Source organism: Cynoglossus semilaevis, chromosome 13, assembly GCF_000523025.1.
Source record: "Cynoglossus semilaevis isolate Cse_v1.0 chromosome 13, Cse_v1.0, whole genome shotgun sequence".
Lineage (NCBI taxonomy): Eukaryota > Metazoa > Chordata > Actinopteri > Pleuronectiformes > Cynoglossidae > Cynoglossus > Cynoglossus semilaevis.
The window spans coordinates 20,999,038-21,018,201 of NC_024319.1; the positions used below are offsets into that span (position 1 = coordinate 20,999,038).

The 19,164-nt window shown below is 40.8% G+C and overlaps 1 protein-coding gene across 1 annotated transcript in view; it reads left to right on the plus strand.

Annotated features, from left to right (window-relative positions):
• The window catches only part of cadm4 (cell adhesion molecule 4), a 190,197-nt gene that overhangs the window by 92,353 nt on the left and 78,680 nt on the right, over positions 1–19,164 (plus strand). The window lies entirely within an intron of this gene.

A 19,164-nucleotide genomic window follows, 5' to 3' on the forward strand; every position in this document is an offset into this window, starting at 1 on the left:
GGAGCAAGGGTGTCAAACTCATTTTGGTTCAGGGGCCACAGATGTGAAGTGGGCCGGACCAGAACAATCATGACAGAATTAGCTGTAAATAACAATAAGTCCATGATTTTCCTGTCGTTTTATATATATAATATATATGTATATTATATATCAGACTGACAAATAGTAAAAAAAAAAACAAAAACTGACTGTTCTGTAGTAAACTTGTTGACTTACATTAAATTGCGCTTTTTTTTTTTTTAGCTATTTCTACAGCAAGTATTTCTTTTCACATACTAACATTCTTTAAGTGCGATCTGTGTCTGGAGCAACATTTTAAAGGCGTTAATCAAGTCTAGAAATACTTTTTTTTTTGCTCCTGAAACTTTTTCTACTCTGACCCACACAGGGCGCCCCCTAGCGGATGATTTAGGAATACTGTTTTTTTTTTTTTTTGGAGGGGGGGGGAGGTGTCTCTTGCATGCACTTTATCAAGCGGGCCGGTTTGAACCCCCCTAGTGGACCGGTTTTGGCCCACAGGCCATATGTTTGACACCCTTGCCCTAGAGTTTTTTCCGTTAATTCTTAACTTTAATTTGTGGAATCCAGAGAGGCTGGACACATCCCGATCATTCATAAGTTCTACAGTACGAGTGAAAGAGTAGAGATAAAGCAGAGACTTGAGACTGCACCTACCCTTTACTGTACCAATGTGCACCCGGGTACTGCAGTTACTCTACTCAGAGTATCAGAAAGGATGTGAATGCAGTTCACACCAGACCCTCCCATATTCTCTATTCTCTCTCTCTCTTTTTTTTTTTTGTTGACCAAAATGCCAAACCTCAAGGCTGCCGTAGAAACACAACAACACAAGAAAAACACCTTGTGTTGATCAGCACCCTCGGTGCCTGTGCTGAATAGTACCGTTGCATTGTTGTTCGCCGAAACTCACCGGTCAGCCATGATTCACTGGTTGCAGCTGTACCATTTTTCCCCCCCTTCCAAACCTGTTAATAAACCACTCTTTGCTTCATGACTCCCTCGTGTAGCTGTGGCCTTTTCCTCCCTTGTGTCTGGCAGCCTGTAATTTTTTCTGCCACATCCACGGCGGAAACCAGCGAGTGTCATTCAGCGACAGACGCACACAACCACTTATTTCCCAGTAGAAATCAGTGAATCAGAGGGACCGGTGTGTCTTCCTGTCCTCATGGGTAGGTGCGTCTTGTAAAGCACAGGAAACAAGAGACAGTTTCCTCCTTTGGTCAAAAATACTTCAGATGTTGGCTGTTCCAGTCGAGTTGATTGTTCAAGTGAGCATAGGTTTTAAATGTGTGTGGGGTCGGTGCTTTTTTTTTTTTTTAAGTATCCCTGAGAAGGGCTGGTAAGCAGACCAGGGTGCCGCCCTCACCTGGTGACTGCTGGGATTGGCTTCAGCATGTCCCACGATGAATGAATGAATAAATGAATGAATAACACTCACTCACTGTGATGTGTTTGTGTATGTGTGTACGCCGCGTGTGGTGATGTTTTTTTAATACAAAAGATGTTGGTCTTAATAAGAATAACCACTTATTTCCCAGTAGAAATCAGTGAATCAGAGGGACCGGTGTGTCTTCCTGTCCTCATGGGTAGGTGCGTCTTGTAAAGCACAGGAAACAAGAGACAGTTTCCTCCTTTGGTCAAAAATACTTCAGATGTTGGCTGTTCCAGTCGAGTTGATTGTTCAAGTGAGCATAGGTTTGTCTGGGGTCGGTGCTTTTTTTTTTTTCTTTTTTTTTTAAAGTATCCATGGGAAGGGCTGGCCAGGGTGCCGCCCTCACCTGGTGACTGCTGGGATTGGCTTCAGCATGTCCCAGGATGAATGAATGAATAAATGAATGAATGAACAAGTTACTCTTAATGAGAGTATCTATCTATCTATCCATCCATCCATCCATCCATCCATCCATCTATCAATCTACCAAAATACAGTATCTATCTATCCATCCATCCATCCATCCATCCGTCCATCCATCTGTCCATCCATCCGTCCATCCATCTGTCCATCCATCCATCAGCCAAATAACTAGGCTTGTTACCAGGAATGGGGTAAAATATTCAGTATCGTTCCGATATCGGTCAAACATTCGGGATATAACAACAGAAGAAAAAAAATTACTACAGCCCGTCTGATCCAATACTAACTTTACCTGACTTGCCCTAAACAGGTACTTTATCGCCACAGCAATGGCAGCCAACGGCATACTGGTGGAGAACAGAAAGTCGCGGTTTGATATTGGTACCGTCTTTAGTACCGCCATTAGTACCTACTCGTTTGATTAGCGCTAACTAGCTTGTTTGTGAAAGCTGTGTAAAGAGTGAGTCGTGCCTTTGGAGGGGCCCATCCTACACTCAAGTCTCCGTCAAGTTGTTGGTATTTTTCAGTGTACACAAAGAGAAGGGTTCTGATTTGTTACTTATTAAAAATGACAAGCTGAAATATAAGAGTACCGCAGTAGTCAGATATGACAGCATGTGTATTCCTTCTTTTATATTTGGGGTTGCAGCTGGATCAAAATAAGCCGTCGGGTAATATGTTGAAGTGTGTGTGTGTGTATGTTTTTGTGTGTGAGTGTGCGTGGGTGTCTGTGAACAATGGCATGCGAAGTATTTCAGTACCTTATTTTTTCTTCTGGGAAACAGGCAACAGCTATTTCTAAATCAGTGCTGTATCAGTTGTTTTTTTTGTTTTTTTTTCTCCTCTCCCAGCGTTCGAACACGAGCACACGGATACACAAACAAAACGCACGGTAACACGAACACACTTACAGACACAACAAATACTTTATTTATGTTGTGAGTTTTTAAGCTAATTAGTTGAAGTCCAGGGGAAAACAGTAATTGCCTCCCAGGAGAAAGGAAGGATGACAAGAAAAGCAGAGGGGCGGGAGGCCTAGAGGGAGTGGAACAAACTGCATGATGTGAAGGCCCCACAGGCCCCCATGTCTGTCTGTTACTGCATGGGTTATGTGTACTGGGAGGATCTGTTTTGCACCTAAGTGAATGCGGCGCTAAATCTTCCCCTGTCTCACTCTTCTGTGTCTATGCCTGAGTTTAGTGTTTAGGGATGTGAGAAAATATCCATCCATCCATCCATTTTCATCCGCTTATCCGTTACCGGGTTGCAGGGGGCAGCAGTCTCCATGACCACCACCCAAATCACACTGCACCGTAACAAACCACCCCCCTGAACCTTCCTGCAGGTGGTGAGTCCACTAGAAGGTACCGACCGTCCTAACTGGGATTCAAACTGGGGGAGGGGGGGGTCAAATACCAAAATAAAACGAATTTGGCAGTACACAATTTACCTTTGTCGTTGATAATTCCTGGCAAACAAAAGTATCAACACTCGTCAATAACGAACAATGTTAGCGTTACGCTAACCACTCGGTTGTTCGGACGCTAGGTGTGCGAGAACTGGGTTGCTCGCTGCTGGGTGAGTAGCTCGTGCAGCTCGTGCAGTGTTTTGTGCGTCAGGCGTCTCATGGACTCTAGTGAGCAGCGTTAGTAGTGGCAAGAATTCGTACTACTCACCTGTGCGCGCGTTGGTGAATCAAATCATCGTTTGTGAAAACAAAGCAAAATTTGTTCGAAAAAAATAGTTTACTGGTTTGTTCATGTGCTGAGGTATCACAATACAATAACCTCAGTAGCTTTAACTGAAAAACAATTTTTTGATCACCAATCAAAATTCCATTTGCTGGAATAGCCACCTGCTGGGTTATATACTATAGCAGCCCTTTAGCAGCCTTACTGTCATTATGTAAATGTCAAAAACCTGTAGTGCTTTGAGTGGCCACTTAAGTAGAGTATAAACACAGACAATTCCTTGCATTTCTGCGGAATGCTTTAGTCCAGATGTTCAACGTCCTTGTGTGTCCTTCATGCCTTCTGCAGAGAACACCAGCTGTTCACAACAATAGGTGTAGGCTCAGTGTAGGTGCAGGATTAAAAGTACAATTCACTCCAAAAGAATCCAGTCATATCCCTTTACTTTTTTCATTCAAAGATAATCTGACAGTGTTTCAAAACAACAGGTCATTCAGACTCTGATACTAACAGAAGAAAGTCTAAGAAATTTTACTTTGAAAATGTAAAGTCTTTGGTACAAAAAACGTTGAGGGCCGCTGTTGTAGAGACTGTATTTCATTCTATTTATGATACATGAAATTTACCTAGCGCTGCATGCTAATTTCCTTCCCACTCTTTCTGGCTCTCTTCTATTCCTGTCCTATCTAACCTAGCCTTACTGTGAGTGATTTCTGTACTTTTTGTTGACGATTTATTACAAAGTATTTCTTGTGAGTGATTTCTGTACTTTTTGTTGACGATTTATTACGTTTATTTTGTTTTGTTTTGTTTTTAGCACAGTAGCATCTGTGTCTTTTTTGTTGTTTTTAGCACAGTAGCATCTGTGTCATTTTTGTGGCTCTCATGCTGTTTTGTTTTTTTTTTGTTTTTATTTCTGTAGTTACATTGTCAGCTCACCCCAGGTCATTACAGATTACACCTCGTGTGCTTGTTTTCTCCTCGAAGCAATCGGCTCATTTGTTCGTCGCTGTCTCTTTGGCCCTCGGTACACTGGAGCTGTCTGACCTCAAACAGTCCACTGGGACTGTGTCTCAATTCATGTGATGTAATGTAATGAAACTGTGTCACCGAATAGCAGCTCTGACAATATGTCAGAACCCTGAACACAAACACAGAATGCAGAAGGTTTTTGCTTTAGTCACCTACGTAGGTACAGTCTGTGGGTTGGATCCTGTGGGAACCCAAACCCTAACGCCAAAATCATGGCGCGTTAGAGCTGTGCAGTAAATTTTCTGAGAGTAAATTCACCTTCCAGTGGACTCACCACCTGCAGGAATGTTCAGGGGGGTTGGTACTCTGCAGTGTGATTTGGGTGGCGGTCATGGAGACTGCTGCCCCCGCGACCCGGTAACGGACAAGTAGAGGAAAATGGATGGATGGATGGATAGATAGACAAACCCCTTGTTGTGTTAGTTACAGGCACATATAGAAGTAAAACCACATTTAGATCCGAGGTGAAGCTGTACATGGCAGGTTGGAGTAATTTAAGATTAGTGTTGGTAAAAAAAAAAAAAAAAGTTTTGAATGTAGTTCAGGCCAAATAAAAAAAAACTTCCAGACCCAGAGTTGGTCATCAGGTATTTGATATTTATTAGTATAATCATCTAATTTGCAGGGAACACAATGTAAATGCTTATATTTTCCCATGTCATGTTGCAATAAAAGGAACAACAAAAATATTAACAATGTTTTTTTAGTGTTGAAAACGATGGAACAACAAAAATATTAACAATGTTTTAGTGTTGAAAACTAAAAACAGTTTTCACTTCCCATCTGCAACTGAGGTCTTGTCAGGTCATGTGTTTCCTCTGTTTATTTCCTCTTCATAGATGCGTAAATGTATCGTGGGGAAGTAACTACTGGAAGTGACATTGAGAAATGTGGATTCACATGACGGATCATGTGGCTCCACTGGGTTTTTCCAGAATAAACTAGAACTGGGTAAAACATGACAGAACAGAGTAGGTGAGCGAGAAGCCGGCAATGAAGAAAGGTGTTTTTGTTAGAACTACCCTGTGATTGCTGTTCTACCTCAGAGCACTGTGCTATGTTGCTAGGGTTACCGAAAAATCTTTACTCAAAAGCAAATTAACTAACGAGTTAACAATTACCAGTACTGGGCAACAAGTAGAGTTTTCAATTTCAATAATTTGCAATTATTAATTATCTGTAATTATTACTGTTTTTTAATTATATTGTATGCAAAAGTATTGTTTTTTTCCAGTTACAAGAACTGCTTTAGGTAGAAAAGTGCAAACATTTTAAACAAAAAAAAAATTGCTTTTTAAGGTGGTTTTTTTAAGGTGATTTCTTAGTATTACTTCAGACTCAAAGTACTGCAGTCATAAAAAATATATATATTTGCAGTGGTTACAAATGGCTCTGTGTTAACTACCCAGACTGAAAATGATTAAAAATTAAAATGTTCATGTAAGAGTTTAGTGCCTTTCTGTTTTTTCACTCCAGTGATACAGCAATCTTTGGCCCATACCATAGCTCTCACTGGTTGGGATGCATGACCAGTCACCAGTCCCGTACTAATAGCTCTCACTGGTTGGGATGCATGACAACACCAGTCCCGTACCAGTACTGAATAACCAACCCTCCTTTAACCCATGAATGAAAGTAATGATTAAAAATACATTGATGTTTGATGAAGTATTTGCCAACGTTAACTGAATCGTACATTAAAAGTCCTAATATTTGTGGATATCTTGATCCGCTGCGTGGTTGGCCTCGGTCCGATATTGGTCCAAATTTCAGGACCGAACCTTGAGAAAAAATAACAATAGCCTCTCTGGTGTGATAGCTGAGCCTAAATGTTCAACGTAACTTTGCGCAACATGCTGTAAACAGGGAGACTCGCTTCGGTAACAGCAGGTTGCGGCATCGAACGCAAAAAAAGTTGTATCGAGCACCAGTCGTTTGTGCTGCCACGTGATCGCAGCGGCCATGCAAGATGCATCAGCTCAGATATGTTAAAAAAAAAAGTAGACATTTCAGGTGACCTCATTTGAATTCCTGATGACCGCATGTGGGGTTGCGACCCGCAGGTTGAAATTTTATGATTTCCTTCAGTAAATTAACAGCAATTTGACACCTAGATAAAAAATCCGATGTACATTTTATTTTCTAACAGGGATTGGTAATCAGGCTTTAAACCCAACTCTTTCTTTGGTGCAAATTCTTTCTCATTCCTTTTTATTGGGTGAAACGGCAATCGCAAGTGTATGTGTGTGTTTTCTCCGTGCGCACTCACAGGCCCCAAGACAAGGAGATTCAATTATCCTAATAGTTATTGAGAGCACTCAATTGACCATAGGTGTGATTGTGAGCATGAGTGATTGTTAGTCTCACCGTGTTGGGCGTGTGATGGACTCGGCGCCGTCCACGCGGTGCTCAGCCTTTCAACCAGATACAGCTTGAGATTACTTGAAGTCACCCCTCGTGACACTTACCAGGCTAAGGTAAATAGACGGAGGAGTAATGTTGTGTTTGCCAGTTCCTGGCGCTCTACCCCACCCACCCCTGACCACAAGGTCTAATTGTGCCTCAGTTGAAACAGTTTAATTTTCTCATTTGAATTCCCTCTTATAAACCCAACTCCAGCCAATTCAAGAGCCTCCATTTCACCAATGTCCTCATATTATACTTGAAGGCGAGTGCAAATCACACAATTAACTGAATCTTAATTTAGCCTTAACGCAATAAGTGCTGATTGTTATTAAGAACTGATGTTTTTTCAGTCGGTTTTCGGTGATACCTGTACAGACGTTTCACTGATGCTGGTGGAGATTATACCAATAAACCTTGTTGATGAAACCAAATGAGAGATTGTAATTGAGAGTTGGGAGAAGTGTGAGAAAAGAAATGCAAATTTCGACGGAGTCTTTCCTGCGGGACTTTTCTCAGACACTGTTTAAAGTTATACAGCTTTCAACAGAAATATAGATTTCGAAAATTCGATTTTTTTTTTTTTTTGGAGAAAACTGAAAAGAAAAGAAAAACTCCTCTCCATCTGCTCTTTTGTTTTATTTCTCTGCTCAGTTTATCCCGCTTTCCACTTTCTATGCTTCTCTATAACTGCATTATGACTGTATTATAAAGTCATTTTCCTACAGTAGCCTTCCTGTCTCCAGGCCTCCCCCATACCCACTGCCCTTCTCCCTCTCTCTCTCTCTCTCTCTCTCTCCTCTCCCACTGCTTTAAATCAATGAAACTGCACAGGCTCTTCCTCTCCTCGCGTTCCTCGACTCTCAATACTCTTCTCTCTCTCTCTGAATACTTATCCCTCCTGCTATGCCTTCTCCCTTCCTTTCTGTCATTTTCACTGAATACCCTCACAATTCTCTGCTGGACAGTTGGTCTGTTTTCATAAAAGTTTCTCTGTTCTTGGCTAGCTGGCTTTTAAAATGTCAGATGAGAGCCAAATAGAAGGGGTTTCTTTTCAGCTTCAGTATTAAAAAAAAAAAACTTGCACAATGTGACTTTCAGGGAGCACACAAATATTTGCATGCGCACGTACATGCGCGTCAACATGCTGCAAATATTAATACAGCTTTCTCTACATTTTTGCACAGGCATTCTTGGTTTTCTAACATAGAAATATAGTCTGTATAGACCACGGGTGGGCAAAGAAGTACAAGTATATTAGATATTTATTATTATTATTATTTATTCATATTTAATGAAATATCATTTTACAAAAAGAATATCCTGAACTTGAAGCATTTGTGTATTTTTCTTTTTTAAATTAATCAAGTGGGCCGGATTGAACACCCCAATATTTATTATTATTATTATTTATTCATATTTAATGAAATATCATTTTACAAAAAGAATATCCTGAACTTGAAGCATTTGTGTATTTTTCTTTTTTAAATTAATCAAGTGGGCCGGATTGAACACCCCACGGGGCCGGTTTTGGCCCACGGGCCGTATGTTTGTCACCCCCGGTATAGAGATTGCATGGCAATGACATCCTATTTTTAATAGGATCTCGCAGCTGGTTGTTCAAGAAATATTCACAGCTTTCTTTTTGTAGCAATTTGTTGTGTAGCAGTTTTTTTTTTTTTAATATATATTTTTTTCAATATATTCAACCCCAAACCCTCATGATAGAAATACAATTTGTGTCTGAATGTTACACGTGCTTAAGTTCAGGAACATTTCAACACTGAAGTCCCAAGGCAACTCGTGCAGCAAGGCTTTCCACCTGGAAACACAATTTTCGGATTCTCTCTACAGACCCCGTGGTGCATGGACTGAGTCATTTGGAAACATTAGTTTGCTAAGGAAAGCGTTGATTACACATCAATACCTCCCGCCGCCTGGTCTGCTTGCTAGACTATGTCCCTTAGAAGTGGCAATATGTAGCTATTAAGATAATTATCTGCACTTTTTGTTTGTTTAGCGCCAACGATAATTGGCTGTTGGTGCGTTTGCATCGAATGCTGCTCTTGAGTGGCGCTTATGAACGCATCCGTCAGCGCGCGCATTTGGTTTAATCGCAGCACAGTTGGTTTTCTGTTGTGAGCTATCAATAAATATATGTGTGTGTGTGTGTGTGAGAGAGAGAGAGAGAGAGAAAGAGAGAGAGAGTGTGTGTGTGTGTGCTTTGTTTAACAGGACATAGTGTCAATACAGCAACATAAGCGTGGAGCCATGTTGTGCAGCTGTGTTTGTCTGCGCTAGAAGCCGAATAAACAAAAGGCTTTGTTAAAAAAAACAAAAAAAACAAACCATTTTGACACTCACTTTTACAAACGTTACTCAGGGTGTGAGGACGTAAAGAGGAGAATGAAGAATTATATATATATATACATATATATATATATAAAATTCTAACATATAGGAAAAAAAGGAAAGAAAGTTAAAGGGTAAAGGCCCAATTTCACAAAGTAAATGCAATCAGTAGTGTGGCTGTTGAGGCGCCGGGAAGACAAGAAATGGAATGGAGTATGTTGAACTCGACACCTGGGAACAGTCGAAGGCGATGGAAATGAAAAAAAGATTAAGTGGAAAAGGGTAAAAATGACTTAACACCGGCTGAAGAGCAGACACGGAGACACGGCGTGAGGCCGTGGCAGCGGCGAGAGACAAATATGGACGAGGTCGGAGCGGCCGCCCCCTCCGCTGTCAAAGTCGAATTCTTCAAGTCGCTCAGGAGGGGATGTTTGTGTTGTCAGGAAGCTTGGGTGACTAAACTGGTCAAGAGGCTATGGAGAGATATTTTTTATAGAAGTCACAACAAGCTGTGATGTAGAAAAGAAAAATAGAGACTAATGGAGTGGAAGGTAAAAAGGGGCAAAACCAAGCATCTGGCTAATAAAGCTAAAAAAAAAAAAAAAAAAAAATACCCTTCTGTATCCTTGAACAAATGAAACGGAGGTGAACCAAGTAATGAGAAAGGGTAAACAACAGCTAAAATTATCAGCGTTGATGTGTGTTGATATTGGGAACCAGACAAGACGGAGAGGAGACTTCCTGTCTGCGTCACCGACTCCCCTTTCCTTTGTCCTTTCACCGAATTATACACTACAGAGTTGGTGTGAACTAAGATAAATGACATGCAAAGGTCATGCATAAAGGCTAAAATTCTTTTATCAATTCTACACCATCTATTGAGGAAACGCTGGTATTGCAGGGAAAAGGCAGAACTATAATGATAATATAAATAAATGATATCATTTGGAAAAGCTCAACAGACCGTATCCGGCCCCCGGGCCTTAGTTTGCCTATGCCTGCCCTAGTTGTTCGTAATTGGTGGAAATAGTATCCGGCCCCCGATCATTGTTTCCCAAAGACTGGGTCGCAAGAGATTTTTTTTTTTTGGGTCGTCTCGCATCATGTTTTGCCAGGAGTTTACGAATAACGTCTATTGACTTGGGTCACGAAGGTTTGTGACTTTTAAAATATGGTTCCTCTAGAAAAAAAAAAAAAGTTTGGGAAACACTGCTGTACATAACAAAGACAGATAAAACTAAGGGTGTATGATTATTATCAGCCCGATAATTATCTGCCCCATATCAGGCAATTATGCTGTCATTGCGATATGTACGATATCACGGCGAAAAGCCCTGATAATGTATCGTATATATTTTCCACTCCCAGATTTTTGGTAACATTTGTTGGTTATTGGGCTGCACTTATATGTCGTGCTTCACCAATCGTCAGTGCACTTGACTCTACAGGTTTTGCCATCTACCTGGGGGGTGGCATGTTACACAAAACCTGCGATTGAACCCTCAACCCCTCAGGTATAAGACGACCGCATTTCATACTGAGCGACAGCCACTCATTTTCTATGACCAGAGCAGTGAGACAAATGAAGAACTGACTGCATCTGTGCCGATTTTAGAAACAGAAAATGCATTCTGAATACAGAGAAACAAACATTTTCATTGAGAAGCCAATACTAATAATAAAATGCAGTTAGAGAAGAACAGGCTTTGAACTGAGGAAGTTCAGATAAATGAAGGGAGAAGAAAAAAAAAACTAGTTGGCGTTTAAGTTAGAGTTAAAGGTAAGGATGCCGAGGCCACGGGGAGGTTTGGAAACGAGGAGAAGAGAGCGAGAGTGAAGTGAAACAGGAGAAACAAGGTACGGATTCTGACAAGTGTTTGGATGGAGACAAGCATGAGGCGCAGTCGTGCAGGGTGAGGGCTGTGAGGCAAGGGAGAGGGGCTTATAGAGGGCCGTGTTTTACAAATTGCCATTTAAGAGCAGCCATCAGAGGGATGAGGAGAGAAAATACAGCGAGAGAACCGGCTCCAGATTGCACACAGCAAGCAATGTACTTGGGCAACTCTGAACACTGCGTCATGCACACATGGGTGAACGCCCACACGCGCGTACGGACACACACGTACACACACTAACACGATCGGGCCCACACAGACGAGAGAGAGAGAGAGAGAGAGAGAGAGAGAGAGCGAGGAGATAGTTCCAAATTCAACAAAACAAAATGATAAAAATGTAGGCAGCACCGCAGCTGTTACACATTGGAACTTATTTCAACTCCAATTAAACAGGTTGGCCTGATTCAACCACTCAAGTTTTCACTTTATAAGAGTCTAGGGCTGTCACTCAAGGCTTTGGTGAAATGTGACGTTCGTTGAATGGGTCGAATCTTTCTAGACGTTTCTCCGACTCCTAGTGAGTTCTCCGCGTCCATCATTTCTCGGATCATTTCTCGTGCGTTCTGCTCTATTCCCGCGTCCGAGTAATGATCTTTATAACGCGGATCAAGTGCAGTGGCGACGAGTGCAGGGGATGGGAATAGATCTCAGTGAAACGTGTGCTGACAGATTTCTCAACCCCTATTGAAATTTGAGCAAAACACGTTTTGCAAATCGCTATCTGTGGGTCTTTCCCAGATGCGTCCACACCGCAGACATGCTAGCACTTTCAGAGAAGTCCATGCTGGCTGCGGGTTTTTTCTTGCGTCATCATAACTTCCTGTTTTGGCGGTGATAAAAGTCTTTCGAAAGTCTTTTCTGAATATTTTCTATGGCCAAATATACAGTAGCTTTGCTTTTAAAGTTAGCAACTACCACCTACAGTTTCTAACAATGCTGTAATTTCACTTACAGAAACTCAACTTAAATCATGGTACCATACACGTGAGGTCCGAGAACCGATGTTGTTTACTCACTGTTGTTGGATTGAATGTTTAAATTGCACAGTTTGTTTCTGCTGTAGAAAAAATTTACCTAAAAGCAAAGCAGCAATGGACCGGCTACATTTGTGTTATTGTGAGTTTAACAGTTAATAATTGCGGGGAAATAAGAGTGTACCTGCTGCAGTTTATGTCTTGAAGCTATATTATTTAGCCTATAGTTTGTTTGTTCTTTTTGAACAGAGATAACAACACTGTTTTTGTATGCTGTGTAAGTTTCTGTGCTAGCATGTTAGCAGGTATTGGCTAACTAACATTAGCCTGACCACTTTCCAGTATATCTTTATGAATTACCTTCAGAAAAAAGGTTTTCTTGTTGATTATTAATTAAACGGGGTAAACCTACCTGGCATGGCTTTTGGTATTGTTAATTAAAAATTTGTTTTGTAGTTAATTAATTTGTTATATTTACTTTCTTCTGGCCTGATGTGCATACATGTTACTGTCGGTACACTACAGGCATGTTGTTGAACTCAGTAGCAAAAGGAGTGTCTGACATTTTTTTTTATAGTGTTTTCCTACTAATATATATTGCAAAACAATATATACTGTATGTATGTATTTTTTCAATTTAGCAATAATTTCTGTTTTACTTTCCATAAGCTTTTAAACATTAGAAAAGGCTGCTGTAACTGCCATTTCGGTAGCGTGAGAACGGTGTCATACCCTTTCATCTTATACTACTCAACAGGTTCCTTTGTCAGTGCAGTACAGTATATGTCAGATACAGTGAATACACGGGAGGACACCGGTGAGATAGAGATTGTGAATGTGTTTGTTTCACACAGACGTGCCGTGTGTTTGTGTGTGTGTGTGTGCAAGAGTGTTTTATTATTCTCTGCATATAAATTTCAGGATTACATTCAAGTGACCGACTTCTCAGTTTCATTAATAATTAAATAAAACCACTGACCGACTTCTCAGTTTCATTAATAATGTAAATATATAAAATAATAAAATAATAAAATGCTTGGTGATTTACCACGATTAAAGTCTGGGTTTGTCTTAAAGTAATGTAGAGCGTTGCATTTGTGGTTCGGAAGGAAACAGACTTTAGGATGATGTAAAAAGATCACACGGATGAGAAAGCCATTGCTGCTGTTGGTCCTATGGACACAATTAAGGATGTAACAGTATTTAATATGTGGTCTGACAGACGAAACATGTTGGAAACCTCTCAATCCCACAACATCTTTTTATTTCACTTAATTCATCTGCACACGCTCCAACCAGCATTAGCGGTAAGAAATGTTTGCTCCGCCCTCCTGCTGTGAAAGGAGCAACTGTGAGCTTATAGATGGGCAAATCAAAACAAGATTAAACAAGTTACAGTGGTCCCTCGTTTATCGGCGGTAGATAGGTTCCAAGGCCTGCCGCGAGAACTGAATTTCCGCGAAGTAGTGACACCATATTTATGCGCAGCAAAATGACGACGAGGAAGGGGATGATGACTTTTACTGAGCAGCCGATGACATCTCTTGCAGATCTAAATCCGGGATACAGTATATTTTATATATAGAGTTTTCAAAAACCCGTTAAGTCGTGAACCCGCGAAAGATGAACCGCAAAATAGCGAGTGACTACTGTATTGGTTTGCAGGATGCAGCATTAGCATATTATAGGTCTGTTGTATCACATTTAGAGTGACCTATGACATCAGTAAGAAGGTTACACGAAGACCTCGCTGACCTCATTGGCTCGCACTGCTATGTTCACGCGAAAAAGCTGAGCTGGAGTCCTCAACCTTTGCCCACGTTTCAGTAAAAAGTTTCAGTAAAGTTTTTTTGTAACAGTCAGTGCAGGAACTAGTACCAGTATTTGGAGCTCTGAGTATGTCTATTTCCAATGCAGAAACTGGTAACGGAGACACCAGGAACCACAGTATGTCTATGTGTGTTACCACTGAAGGAATTTGTATCAAAGCTGGACAATATCAAGAAAAATGTGTTTGTCAACTGCAGAGCCAGGACAGTGCCAAGGTGCTTTTCCATCCCAAGAATTAGAAAACAGAAGGCATCTTTGTACAATTCATAAAAGACCATTTCAGAAGACAGGTTGTTCTACAAGTCCGAACGAGCCAAACACAAACAAGAGTTGACAGCCCGACTCTCTGCCAACCTCTGATCTCGCCAGTCCGATGTCCCAACACAACCGAGGTCTGGACGCTGGACTGCAGGCGGGAACAGCTGAATCAGCATCACAACATTGGGAGTCTGGATAATATGAACATGAATTCCAGCTTCTAACACTAACCTCGTCCACAGAGACACCACGAATTGGCAACAGTGTCACGGGTAAGGGTCTGCACATTTTCCGCTGCAGAAACAAGAATCCAAATCAGAAACCATGTGTTTATACTCTTCCCTCATAACTTTGTTACATGTTAGACCCATGGGACTTGGGGAACATGCTTGGTGAGACGTCTTAGGTGCATAGTACTACCCTTTGACCTCCAGTGACAAACGTCAGCCAGTCCCTCACCTTCTCCCTATCTCCCCCTCTCCTCCGGTGGTGGGGATTGCGATGGTGCTTTTTGGGGCTTCGATTTATGTCTGAGGTTGGCCTGCATCTCTCTGGTTGAGGTACTCAGAGGGACTTTCATCTGGGTCTGTTACGCTCAGCCGCAGGCTTGGATCCATTTCATCATTCGGAGGCTATAATATCATCAAACGATTTGTATAATTTAAAAAAGTTGCTTGCTGTTAAGTGGCAAAATAATGTAAGCTTTTATATATAAAAAAAAATATATATATATATATCATACTCCAGACTCACCAACCAATTGACTTTGGAGTGACAGATTTACAGCATGTTTTTCCAAACTAAATTTAACTTGTCTAAATGCTAATGTGACTTTTTGCGAGAACTTGTGTCTACTCTAGAGGAGTAGGAAGTACAGTTGGTGTACCATTCTCATCTGAGCGTAGTCAGAGTAAGTGCTGTCATTAGGTGGAAGTAATTTATCAACATTAATTAGTGGTTTTAATGGAGTGCTTTTAGTGCTCCTCTAGACTGGAGCGCATTTTTTTTTCTTCATAGCAGTTACTGATTGTAATTGGAATAGCAGTGTTCCAATCGTGTAAATCAGGACATAGTGACGTTTAACAATAGAGCGTGACTTTGTCAAAAGAATGTCTTGATCCCATTAGGAAATGGAAGCAGTTCAAAACATGGCACTTACAGGCAAAACCATTCATGTTTCCTAAGTAATATTTGGACTGAGATGATTTCACTTCAGGGACGATGAAGATTTTCCACTTCACTTTGAATTAAAAAAGCCTCTTAAACAGCACTTCAGAATATTTCATATTTTGTCAAATGTATGACCATTTTCTTATGAGGACATTTATGGTAAAAAAAATAAACTAATGACATCTGGGATTGGCTCCAGCACTCCATCAAGAGAATGGGCTGGCAATCTGGGAATTATTGAAATGTCTCTGAAGGAGGAAGAGTCGGGAGGTCAGGACATTCAGTTACCACAAGTGCTGGTCTGGGGATATTTATTTTTTTTTGCCGACATGGTGATATTGTCCAAACACTTAATTTCCAATTCCGATATCAACTGATACCACAGTATATGCAGCCGTTTGACCACAAAACTGAGGTAAACGTCTAAGAACCCCACAAGCGATTCCAGCATATTTGGCGAAACCAAGTAGTTTTCATTATTGGAGAAAAATTCGATAACGATTCTTACGATATTACACAATTATGCTAAAATTGGGGCGATAATATCGGCCCCAATTTTAACATAATCGAGTTTTCATTATCGGAGTAAAATTCAATAACGATTCTTACGGCTATTACACAAATATCCTAAAATTCGGCCGATAATATTGGTCGGCCGATATTATTGGACATCCCAAATGTGCAGTCTCTTAAACATACAGCTTGTTGTGTCAACTTACGAATTCAGATACAAACAGATGCCCTGAAGTGACATTTAAATGTAGGTTTAATATGTCTCCATTTTTTTTTTTTTTTTTGGCGTGATCCTCCTTTCTCCTGTTTTTCTTTTTCTGGGTTATCCTTTCCCTATAAAGATTGTACACAAAATGGGCCTTGACGTGACACACATACACACGGATATATCCTTACATCTCTGATAAACTCTAGAAGAAAGAGACCTTTATTCTCCTGGCCTTTCTTTGTGCCTGTCTTGGTGAATAAACAATAACTCATTTGTGTGACAGTAAAAGTTGACACCACAGCCCTTTTCATCAGCCTCTATTCACCACGAATGAACAAAGATTGCTCATGAACACACCAACACACACACACACACAGTCTTTTTCCTCCTGTCCCTTGTCCCCAAAATGTATCTCTCCCACTGCTTGACTTCTTCCACCCCCCGTTCTTTACATCCCTCTCTGTCTTCTCCGAGTTAATTTCCCAACCTTCTTTGCTTGATGAATCCATTGTAACTGAAGCACTTCACATAGAGAGCTAAATGTGGGCTGAATTAATGTGTAGGGCTCGCAACCAAACAGCTTTCAAAGGCAGCTCTTGAGTTTTTCTCTCATTACTCATCTTTTTTTTTTTTTTCTTGCTTGTACTCACACTGTATTTGCTATTTTTCTCCATTTCCTCAAGGCTTGGATTCATGTTCAGTTTATCACTCTCTCTCTCTCTCTCCCTCACTCACTTTCTTTCTCTCTGACATCTTTCTGCTCTTCCGCTCCGCTGCCCGCTACCCTTTGCTTGCTTATCGCAACGCGTTATCCTTCACATGCAACATCGAACTCCTTCTGTTACACTCTCTCCCACACCAGCCCTAAACTCACTCTCCGCGCTCTCCTGTTTCTCTCTCCTCTTCTGTCTCCCCCGTCCGTCCATCCATTGGTCACGCTGCTCCGTGATCAGCTGGATGTCTGCGGGGTGTATGTGCTGTCACGGTGAGACTCGTCATGTTACCGCAGGCAGTTTTTGCCTCACCAACCTTAAGGTTGTGCAAATATTTGTCTACAGACACACACACACACAAACAACCACATGTAACTGCTTGTCTACAGGTGTATCTGTGTGTGTGTGTGTGTGTGACACGTGCAACTGCATGTAACTGTCACCTCTTAAACCCTTATTTTCCTCCTCCTCCGTCCTTCCTCTGAACTCAATGCATTCACCGCACTTACAGCCGGACAAAAGGACAATATTAATAAGACTCAAGGGACAAAAAAAAAAAAAAAAACACACTCGGGGTGTTAAGGTGCTGTTGGTTTTCCTGTTTAATGATTTTCACCAAATGGAAACAGACAGTTTTATGAAAAGGAACTCGCAGAAACCTTTTCCTTTTTTGTATTCGAAGCATAGTTTGGCATAAAACCATAGTGGTCCTGGTTGAGAAGTGAAAAGGAAAGAAAAATGCAGATCAAAACTCACCAGACCTTGACCTACAATCGGCAAATACTTTAATACAACGTAATACAAGTAAGATACTACTGTACATCATGGGCAAACAAAGCCCTAAATGTGAAAAAAACACATCATTTCAACTTGATGAGACAGAAGAGTTGTAAATGTAAAGCTGTAATCTGAACTAGTGAGGGTCGATACAGCGTTTTGTCCGATATCGATACTGCAACTTGGAGTATCTGCCAGTAACCGATCTCAATCCGATACTTTCTTTTCTCCTCCAGCATGTTGCAGGCTGTCGTCGCTGAGGCCGTAGTGTCCCTGTTTACAACATGTCCCACAAAGTTAAGTCCGGATTGAACAGACTATAGTAGGGTTTTTTTTCGAAGGTTCGATCTTTTTGGGCTATTTGGACAAATATCGGACCAATAGATAGCTAGATCGATAGATAGCAATGTTTCAAAACGACAGGTCATTCAGACTCTGATACTAACAGAATAAAGTCTAAAAGAGGTTTTAGTTTGAAAATGTATTTATTCTTCAACAATGGTATTAACGGTCCGCAGTAATGAATTTTGAAAATCTATTGATCCTTCAACGATGGTATTAACGGTCCGCAGTAATGACTGATACCGGCCGACCGGTCCTTGGTACAATAAAGGTTGGGGACCGCTGATTTAGGCTATTTTCATCTATACCAATTAGCCACTACCAGACTACTACTGTGTGAGCTAAAATCTTTCAGGCATTGATGTATCTTTCTTGAGAAATTAATGAGTTGAACTTCAGTATCCCAATATTAGGGCCTTCAAAAATGTGCCTTATCACAGAAAAAACAGGAAGAAAAGAAACCAACATTGTACTGTATGCTCTGAAATAGATTATTAGATAAAGGATGGTGGAATGCTCGAAGATTATTGGGCTGATTTACAGCTGCTGTGCACACCAGACATTTTTAATCATATACTTGATCAGGACGGTTGGTCAAGCCAAATTTATCTGGTAATTTAAAGATTAATTTCCTGCGAACCTTGGCATATTGACCTAAAAAAAAAAAAAAAAAAATCTCCCTTTTAAGGATGTGGAGAAATGCCAAAACCAAATGACAGCTTCTCATTTTGACTCTATGAACTACGAACATATTTAACACCTTTTTAAATCTCTACATGGACAGCACCAGCTCAGCGTTAAAGGGAAATGGGAAGCGACTCAAAAGTCCGGCAAATTTTCTTAAGAGGATAGTTTACCATTTAACACAAACTAATACAGGATTAACTGTGCCGCATATATATATATAGAACTCCTACTACATGCCAAGAATTCACTTGAGAGATGGCCACACGCTATTATTGAAAAATGACTTAAAGCTGGGACACAGAGGGAAAGCAGGGGGGGACTCTTCCTGGTGTAATAATTAAAGTAGTTTCTGTCTAGTTGCGTGATGTCTTTAAACATCTTAAGATATATCTCTCAGCTATCAGCTTCATCTTTAAACATCTTAAGATATATCTCTCTATCAG